Here is a 10,534-nt window from a genome sequence, read left to right as displayed (position 1 = left end):
CAGAGGTAGTTCATTGTCCCTCCAGGGCAAATATCTCTTTCCCACCCTCTTCCTTGTTTCTTTTCCCCTCTTCTTGTTTCCTATCTCCTGTCTTTGTATCTTATTTCTTGCCCTTTGTCCCACTGGGGCAAATAACTCTCCTTTGTACTGAGAACTTGGTCTTGGGGTGTCTTGGGCTGATTCCAGTACTTTCGAAGAGTTAGATGTTTTCTGATTTAAGACAAGAAAAAAGATATTGGTTAAATGAAGTTTTTTTTAATTAGATATTTTTTATACTTACATTTTGGATGTTATCCCCTTACCCCAATTCCGTTCCCCCTCTCCCTCCCATTGACTCCATGAAGGTGCTCCCTTTCCCAACAACCCTCTTCAGGACTTTAGCATTCCTCTACACTGGAAAACCTAGCTGTTGCTGAACCAAGGCCTCTCTTCCCATTGATGCCAGATAATGCTATATCCTCTGTTGCTTATGTACCTGGAGCCATGGGTTTTTCCATGGGAACTCATTGACTGGTATTTTAGTCTCTGGGAACTGTGGTGTTTGGTTAGTTGATTATTTTGTTCTTCCCATGGGGTTGCAGACCCTTTCAGCTTCTTCAGTCCTGGATACTCTCTCTGTGCCCTCTAGTTAGTCTGGCTAAGAGTTTATCTATCTTGTTGATTTTCTCACAGAACCAGCTCCTGGTTTTTGTTGATTCTTTGTATACTTCTTTTTGTTTCTATTTGGTTGATTTCAGCTCTGACTTTGATTATTTCTTACCCTCTACTCCTCTTTGGTGTATCTGCTTCTTTTTGTTCTAGAGCTTTCAGGTGTTCTGTCAAGCTGTTAGCGTATGCTCTCTCCAGTTTCTTTTTGGAGGCGCTCAGAGCTCTGAGTTTTCCTCTTAGCACTGCTTTCATTGTATACCACAAGTTTGGGTATGTTGTACTTCATTTTCATTAAATTCTAAAAAGTCATTTCTTTCTTTATTTCTTCTTTGACCAAGCTATCATTGACTAAAGCATTGTTTAGCTTCCTTGTGTATGTGGGCTTTTTGTTGTTTTTGTTGTTATTGAAGGCCAGCCTTGGTCCATGGTGATCTGATAGGATGCATAGGAGGATTTCAATCTTCTTATATTTGTTAAGGCCTCATTTGTGACTGACTGATTTTAGTATTCTTTCTTTGTTTTGAACATTTGTTGTTTTGACCATTATGTGTCGGGAAGGATTTCTTTTCTGTTCCATCCTATTTGGAGTTCTGTAGGCTTTTTGCATATTCGTAGTCATCTCTTTCTTTAGGTTAGGGAAGCTTTCTTCTATAATTTGGTTTAAGATATTTACTGGTCCTTTTAGTTGGGAGTCTTCGCTCTCTTCTATACCTATTATCCTTAGGTTTGGTCTTCTTATTGTGTCCTGGATTTCCTGGATGTTTTGTGTTAGAATTTTTTGATTTTTACTTTTTCTTTGACTGTTGTGTCAATGTTTTCTATGATACTTTCTGCCCCTGAGATTTTTCTCTTTTATCTCTTGTATTCTGTTGCTGATACTTGCATGTAGGACACCTGATGTCTTTCCTAGGTTTTCCAACTTTAGGGTTGTCTCCTTTTGTGATTTCTTCATTGTCTCTATGTCTGTTTTCAATTCCTTCACCTGTTTGGTTGTGCTTTCCTGAAGCTCTTTAGGTGATTTTTGTGTTTCCCTTTTAAGGGCTTCAACTTGTTTGCATGTGTTCTTCTGGCTTTCCTGTACTTCTTTAAGTGTGTTATTTATGTGCTTCTCCAGGATCTCTATCATCATCATGAAGTATAATCTTAAGTCTAAATCTTGTTTTTTTTTTTTTTTTTTTGGTCAGTTGGGATATCCAGAATTTGCTGTAGTAGTAGATCTGGGTTCTGATGTTTCGAGGTTGTCTTTGTTTCTGTTTCTTAGACTCTTGTGCTTGCCTCTTGCCATCTTGTGATAGGTGATGCTAGGTGATCTTGTTTCTGACTGGAGCTTGTCTCTCCTATGGGTCTGTGGGCCCGTGGTCTCTGGAGGGAGATTGCTCCTGGGTGTTCAGCTCTCTGGGTAGGCTTTGAGTTTTGATGGCAGTGTCCAGTCCTGATGCAGATGGGCCAGCTCTGTTGTTGGGCCAGAAGTGTATGCTCCCAGTCAGCACTGTAAGCTGCACCCTGAGAGTTCCGGGAGGCCTCTCCCTGGATAGACAGTGGACAGGGAGTGTGGACTTACCCCTGAGCTCAAGAGTGAGAGTCCTTATGAGACTCTTCTGGGTGCCCAGCAACCAACTGGGTGGGCTCTGGCCTTGGGCTGAAAGTCTAAATGAAGTTTATAAAGTAAGTATGTTAAAAAAGCTTGGATTTTCTTTATAAGGGTAGAAATATTTTAGCAAAAATAGACAAGCAAGAAACAGTGGGAAAAACAAAACAAGCTTCGATCATTTAGGTGAGAAAACTAGGGGATGGGGGCGGGGAGAAAGTAAGCCACTCAGATTCCACACACTAATATTAAAAAACTCTCCACACTGCACTATTTTTTATTTGATGATTCCTTATTATTCCTGATTTCATGATCAGCTAAGATCAAGGATAAAGGATCATTTCTGTAACATTCCATTCGCACACAGAACTAAGCTGACGATTTTGCAGTTAGAAGTTGGCAGAAGTTAGAAGTTTGGGGTGTGGAATAGGGGTACTATAAAAAAATATAGACTCCTCCCTGAAGTGGGTGCTTGAAGAGGGACTTGGTCTATTTAAAGCCCAGAGGAGAGGACAGTTTGGAAAGGCCAGAACTATCAGAGATGGAGACAGGAGTATCATACAGGGGTAGGGCAGATATTTGGCATATGGGGTGAAAGGATTGCCCTCCCAGTGCTGGGATATTCTCAGCCCCTCAGTGTAGACAGGAAAGAGGCAGCCTGCAACATGCTCCAGGCAGGGGCTGGAGGCAGTTAGCAAGGTTTGGCCTACAGGGGAATGACTGAACTGCCACCTAGTTTTTCTGCCAGGGTGCATTGGTCCTTGATCTCTTTGTAGAAGTGTGCTTGTAATTCATGTTTCATGTTTGTCAGCCTCTTCTTGATGGTATCTATGGAACTGGTGTGTGTGGGTTGAAGTCAAGGCGATACATGATTGGACAGTAGAGAGTGGGCAGGAATAGAGTTTTTGTAAGATGGAAGAGTAGGAAGATTCAAGATGGAAGATGAGGATGACCCATCTCATGGCTCTGAGTAGCCATGGGTAGATATGTATACTTTCTAGGGATGGATTTCTATAGGTCGACTTATCTTGTCTAGGTGGGCAGTTTATGTCTCTATCAACTGGTTGTAAGCTTATTGTGTGGAGGGATTGCGGATTGAGAACTTAACATATAAATCTGTTTGATAAGTTATTGATTATTGTTTTTACCAGGCTGTGGAGGACAGTATGTGAAAGCAATGGCTGAGAGGCAGCTGGAACCAGCAGTTTCAGGTCTGTTGCCTGTATGAGGTGGAACGAGATGTGTGGGTACCAGGCTTGGTAACTAACTGCCTTAGGGGGCTGTGCTTGGTTCCACATTGGAGTGGCTCCCCAGTAGCAACAGAACCCTTTTTATTTTTACTACAACAGGCATGTGTGTGTGTGTGTGTGTGTGTGTATGTGTGTGTAACTTTACACTTTTTTAAAACTTGAAAATAAAGTTTTTTTCCACACTGTTTTTATTCCGCTCTCTCTGTTCATATCTTCTCCACTTCCCATCTTTCTAAATCCAGGTTTCTTTCTTTCTTATTGAAGGAAACAGTGATTATATTTTGTGCTGGTGTCTGGAAATCTGGGGTTGGGACCATTGAGGCAATTTTAGGTGTTAGTATCAGTCTCATATTTGTTGGGTACATGTTCTTGTTTGGTTTCAGACCTGGGACAAGGGAGTGAGGTGTATATTTTACATAACCAAAGCAGACTTAGCTTTTAGGTTCTCCCCACATCCCTCAGTTCCTACCTGGAATATCCTGCCCTCATCCCTGAACTTTATAGCCCACTGGCTAGGCTGCCTTTCCCCCAGAGGCTTCTTCCTAAGTAATCCAGACATTTTGGTCTCTTTTTCTCTTCTCTCTATGCGAGCACACCATTTTCACTCTTGTCTCTCCCTCCTTTGCCCTCTCCCTTTCTCCATGGGCTTAGACCTTGGAGTCCGTGAATTGCCCTGAGTGTAGCTTCCTAATAAACCTGCCTTTAATATAATCTAATCTGCCTTAAATTGACTCATTTCACTGATGGTGCAGATATAACCTATCGGTTCTTTTCCTTGTTTTTTTTATTGCTCTCTCTGTATTTTAGAAATGTGTGACAGCTGTGGATTGCCTGGCCGGTGGTCAGCAGAGAGACATAGAAGTGTGCTGAGGGAAAAGGCCAAGAGTGGTTTCAGGGAAGAGCTAAGGGTATCCAGTTGATACCTAGAGGTGTGGTTTTTGGAGGGTGAGGCATAATGGGAAGAGGGAGATTCTGTAAGTAGATTGTAGTAAGGCAAATAATTGTCTGGGGAGACAGGTTTGAAAGGGCTAGGGGACCTCGGGTCTGAACCAAGAGCTAGAGTTTCCAGTCAAAGAAGTTGAGTTGGGGAGGGGTACCTGAAGCTGTTACCAGGCTGAGCATGAGAATGGAGAGATGGTATTAGAGGGCAGGAGGATTCTGGTATTCACCTACCTGAGTCTGGGAAGAGGTGGTGTGGCTGTGCAGCTATGTGGTAGGGAAGCCATGATCAGAATATACTGTGTATGTGTTTGACTTTCATGTCAGCTTAAACCATCTGGCCATATTTCCCTTCTTCTCTGGGGAACTGCTGAGAGTTACAGGCTTTCTGCCCTGGAGTATTTTTCTTTTAATCTAGTAAAAATTTCTATAGGCTTCCATTTTAGTCCATTCTTAAATCCCTTCATTAGTGATATGGAGAACCAAAGGGGATGGAATTTCTTCTTTATCAAAAGGACTAGAAAGATATAAAGGTAATAATAAAAGCCCCCATTGGGAGACACATTTTTCAAAGAGTAGAAAGTTGAAATTATACAAAATTAATCAGTTCTGGAGATCTATATAGTACAGCAAATGGCTACTGCTAACAACGATGTATATCAGAGAGTTGTTAAAAGCAGATTTTTCATTGGTTATTTTATATATTTACATTTCACATGTTATCTTACTTCCCCATCTCATCCCCCAACACTGTTTCTATGAGTGTGCTCCCCCACCCACCCACCATTCCCTCACCACCCTAGCATTCCCCTACGCTGGGTCATTGAGCCTCCACAGGACCAAGGGGCTTCCCTCCCATTGATACCACATAATGCCATCCGGTGCTACATATGAAGCTGGAGGCATGGGTCCCTCCATGTGCTCCTTGGTTGGTAGTTTAGTCTCTGGGAGCTCTAGGGAGTCTGGTTGGTTGATATTGTTGTTTTCCCTATGGGGTGGCTTCAGCTTCTTCAGTCCTTCCCCTAACTCCTTTTTTTGGGATCCCCATGCTCAATCAGATGTTTGGCTGCTAGCATCTGCATCTGTATTAGTCAGGCTTTGGCAGAGCCTCTCAGGGGACAGACATACCAGGCTTCTGTCAGCAAGCACTTCTTGGAACTAGCAATTGTGTTTGGGTTTGGTATTTGCAGATGGGCTGTGTCCCTAGGTGAGACAGCCTCTGAATGGCCTTTCCTTCAGTTTCTGCTCCACTCTTTGTCCCTGTGTTTTCTTTAGACAGGAGCAATTTTGCGTTGATGTTTTTAAGATGGATAGCTGGAAACAACCCAGATGTCCCTCAATAGAGGAACGGACACAGAAAATGTGGTACATTTATACAATGAAGTACTACTCAGCTATTAAAAACAATGACTTCATGAAATTCGCAGGCAAATAGATAGAACTAGAAAATATTTTGCGAGGTAACCCAGTCATGAGAACACATATGGTATGTACTCACTGATAAGTGGATATTAGAAAAAGAGCTCAGAATACCCGTGATACAACTCACTGACAATATGAAGCTCAAGAAAAAGAAAGACCACAGTGTGGATGCTTCAGTACTACTTAGAAGGGAGGACAAAATAATCACTGGAGCTTGAGGGAGGAAAAGACCTGGGAGGGAAAGAGGAGGGAGAGAGAAAAATGAAGGGAGGGCAGGGTCAGGTGTGGGAGGAGACGAGGTAGAAGTACTGAGGGTCAGGAAATTAAATGAAGTTGTGTAGCAGAAGGGGTTGGGGAACTGGGGGTAACCACTAGAAAGTCCCAGGTGTCAGGGAAGCAAGAGGTTCCCAGGACCCAGTTGGATGACATTAGCAGAAATACCCAACAAAGGGGAGATATAACCTGTAGAGGCCATATCCAATGGTTCATCACAGCCATTAGTTGAGGGATGGGGGTCACCCACCCATCTCAAAAAATTAACCCAGAAGTGTAGATTTTAAATGTTTTCAACACGAACATAGTATTGAGGTGATATGCTAATGAACTTGATGTAATAATTTCACTTTGTATACATATATTAAAATTTCACCTTGTATGTCATTTATAATACATACATATACACACATACTCAGATATATAATTTTAAATTGCTAATTATAACTTCATAAAACTTTGGGAAAAGATATAAATAATTAATAACCCCATTGGTATAGCTAAAAGAATATTAAGCAATATATACATTATTTTGTTTTTGTAGTGCTTGGGTTTGAACTCATGACCTCATATATATACATTATTGAAGTACTCTGCCACTAACCATATCCTCCTCCATAATTTGCAGGTCAAATATGCAGTTGCTCCATAATGAAAAATATTAAGTTGGAGGGATCATTACTTTCTTTCACTTCTCCGTGCTTCTATCTTCCCAAAATTGATTTATTGAAATCCTAACTCCAACATAATGGGACAGAGACGAAGCTTTTTGAGAAGTGACTAGGTTATGAAGGTGAAACCTGCTCAATAAGCTATTGAACATATGAACACATAGACACAAAGAGGCCACTCATCATCTGAAGGCACAGAGAGAATGCCATCTGTGATCCTGAAGTGGCCTATCTGAAGATGCAAGTCCTAGATTGTTGCTTTTGAACTTTATTGCCGCCAGAGTTGTGAGCTTCCTAAAATTCTATTAGCCATTCTAATTTTTGTGTTTAAACAATCTGGACAGACCTAGCCTGAATATAAATCAAAACGTGCATGTACTTAATGAACTCTCAGTGTTCTTGTAAATCTTCTGTTATGGGAGGATGACACTCTCTGTAGCAATTTCCTCTGTTCGTTTTTGATAAAGAACTAGAAGTGTTTGAAGATTCTCCTCACCCCTGGAGGGACACCTTAAGGCCTGCATAAGAAGAAGGCAAGGTTAATTGCTGTAGATATCATGCCGCTCTAAAGTGTGTATCCAAGAGTATCACTTTAGCTCATAATTGTGGGTGCTAATAATGGCTTTTTCACTGACAGAGTCTGGGGATTATGCAGATCTCTCTCTCTCTCTCTCTCTCTCTCTCTCTCTCTCTCTCTCTCTCTCTCTCTCTCCTCTCATTCCCTCTCTCCTTTTCTTTGTGCCTTGCTACCCATAGAATCCAGTCATGGAGTCTCCAGTTAATAATCTTGCCTATCCCAATCAAAGACCTCACCTCTAAACAGCACGGATGAACTCAGATTAAGTTTTCATCCTCTCATCAGCTCACAGCATGCATTAAATTTTACCAAATAGATTTTTGAGGGGTGGGAAGAAAATTCTAGGCACCTCTAAATCACAGTACCCTGCTTGGATCATTATGCTGTGTGTGTACCAAAAATTATCACACTCTACTCATAAATATGTCTAATTATTATGTGTTAATTAAACTTCAAAAATAAAGAAAAGAGAAAGAGAGAAATCTGGTTACTTGTGTGGATTTGCCCCAAAGTGGCCCAGGTAATGAGGATTGTAATCCAGTACAATTTATTCTTTCAAGACCAAACTGTATTCCGAACATCAGTACAATTTCTGTTGATTCCTGTTTGCTCCCACATGAAGAAATTAGAAGAGAAAAACATATAATTGTTACAAATTATGGAGAACACAAATGTGAAAACTCAGCATTTATCCAGTTTCAAAAATTCTTGGCAAACAGCTGACAGACAGGGTCACCACTTGGGTTTCTCTGAACACCTTGTAGTGAGAGCATATTGCAGAGGTTTGTGTTCTATGGAAGGAAAGAGAAGAAAGTAGGATTGGGTGGCTACAGGAGAGGTTGGGATGTGGTGCAGCCTTAGGAACAACTTAGACAATCCTTCACAGAGTCCCACAATAGTCTGGAACTTTGGAATTTGGCCTCCATTCTTGAGGGTATCCTGTTACCTGAGGTGCGTTGTAGCCGGAAGCATGAGGGATATAGACAAGGTAGATTTCTTCAGCCGAAAAAGGTTGCCAGCAACACTCTTAGCAGCTTGGCAAATTCCATGACCAGAAAATGGGAAGTGAGAAGGGAGCTCAATTATTTGTAAGAAAATAAACTAGACAAGAAGGTCCATCTCTATCACTTCAAGTCAGCTAGGTACTAGTCAAGGCAGAAAAAAAAATCAATTAAAAACTGAAAGGAAGATACTGTGATTTTTAGGAGATGTGATTGTCTGTGAAGAAGACAACATGAATAATGGAAATGAAAATGTTTGCAAAACTGTTGGAAACAAAGTGTATACATACATACATACATACATACATACATACATACATACATACACACGTGTATACATATTGTGATGGTTTGTATATACTTGGCCGAGAGTGGCACTATTAGACTCCAGAAAACCAAATAATCTTATTGAAATGGAAAACAGAGTTAACAAAGAATTCTCAACTGAGGAATACCAAATGGATGAGAATCACCTAAAGAAATGCTCAACATCCCTAGGCATCAGAGAAATGCAAATCAAAACAACTCTGAGAGTCTACCTCACATCAGTTAGAATGGCTAATATCAAAAACTTAGGTGACAGGAGATGCTGGTGAGGATGTGGAGAAAGAGGAACACTCCTCCACTGTTGGTGGGGTTGTAAGCTGGTACAAACACTCTGGAAATCAGTTTGGTGGTTCCACAAAAAATTGGACATAGTATTACCTGAAGGCCCAACTATTCCACTCCTGGGCATATTTCCAAAAGTTGCTCCAACATATAACAAGGACACATGCTCCACCATGTTCAATGCAGCCTTATTTATAATAACCAGAAACTGGAAAGAACCCAGATGTTTTTCAGAAGAGGAATGGATATAGAAATTGTGGTACATTTACACAATGGAGTACTACTTAACTATTAGAAACAATGACTTTATGAAATTCCTAGGCAAATGGATGGAATTTGAAGCTATCATTCTGAGTGAGGTAACCAAGTCACAAAAGAACACACATGGTATGTACTCACTGATATAGTGGATACTCACCCCTAGAAGCTCCTAATACCTCAGAAACAATTTACAGACATTATGAAGCTCAATAGAAGAGCTAGAGAAAAGACTGAAGGATCTGAAAGGATTTGCAACCTCATGGGAAGACCAACATAATCAACCAACCAAACCCTCCAGAACTCTAATGAACTAACATACCAAACATTGAGCACACATGGAGAGACCCATGGCTCCAGATGCATATGTAGCAGAGGAAACCATCATCTGGTATCAATGGGAGAAGAGGCCTTCGATCTCTTTCCAGTGAAAGCATGTTTTCCCAGTTTAGGGGAATGCCAAGACACTAAGATAAAGAGGGTGATTGGGAGGGGAAGCACCTTCATGGAAGCAAGTGGAGGGGGAGGAGAAATAGGAGTGGGGGTATAACATTTGAAATGTAAATACAGAGAATATCTAGTAAAATAATAAGAGAGAGAGAGAGAGAGAGAGAGAGAGAGAGAGAGAGAGAGAGAGAGAGAGAGAGAGAGAGAGAAGGTGTGGCCCTGTTCAGCATGGGCTTAAGACCCTGATGTTAGCTGCCTGGAAGTCAGAATTCAACTAGCAGCCTTCACATAAAGATGTAGAACTCTCACCTCCTCCTGAATCACGCCTGCCTGGATGTTGCCATGTTCCAATCTTGATGATAATGGACTGAACCTCTGAACCTGTAAGCCAGCCCCAATTAAAATGTTCTTTTTAAGAGTTGTCTTGGTCATGGTGCCTGTACACTGCAGTAAAACCCTAACTAGGATACTTATTTATATTGAAATGTAAAATACATTCACACACATATACATACATACATACATACATACATACATACATACATACATACATACAATGCTTAGGGAAGGAATGACTTTGCAAAGATTATCTAAAGTTGACCTACATATTTGATGAGATTTCATTAAAGCTAAAACCTGTGCTGTATTTTTTCTTTTAGAATTTGTCACGCTAACTTGAACATCTATGTGGAAGAATCATGAATGAAGAATATTGATGGGAGGGTTGCAGTAGTGAACATAAAAACTTACCAGACTGTGTAATTAAAAACAGGATGCCGATAACAGAATAAATAAACAAGTGCAATGTAGCAGAACAGGAGGGTTCAGAAAAGTGCATTAGTGTACAGAAA

Source organism: Micromys minutus, assembly GCF_963924665.1.
Source record: "Micromys minutus genome assembly, chromosome: 25".
In the NCBI taxonomy this organism is placed as follows: Eukaryota; Metazoa; Chordata; class Mammalia; order Rodentia; family Muridae; genus Micromys; species Micromys minutus.
The sequence above is the reverse complement of the archived record's forward strand: the minus strand, read 5'-3'. Positions refer to the sequence as shown.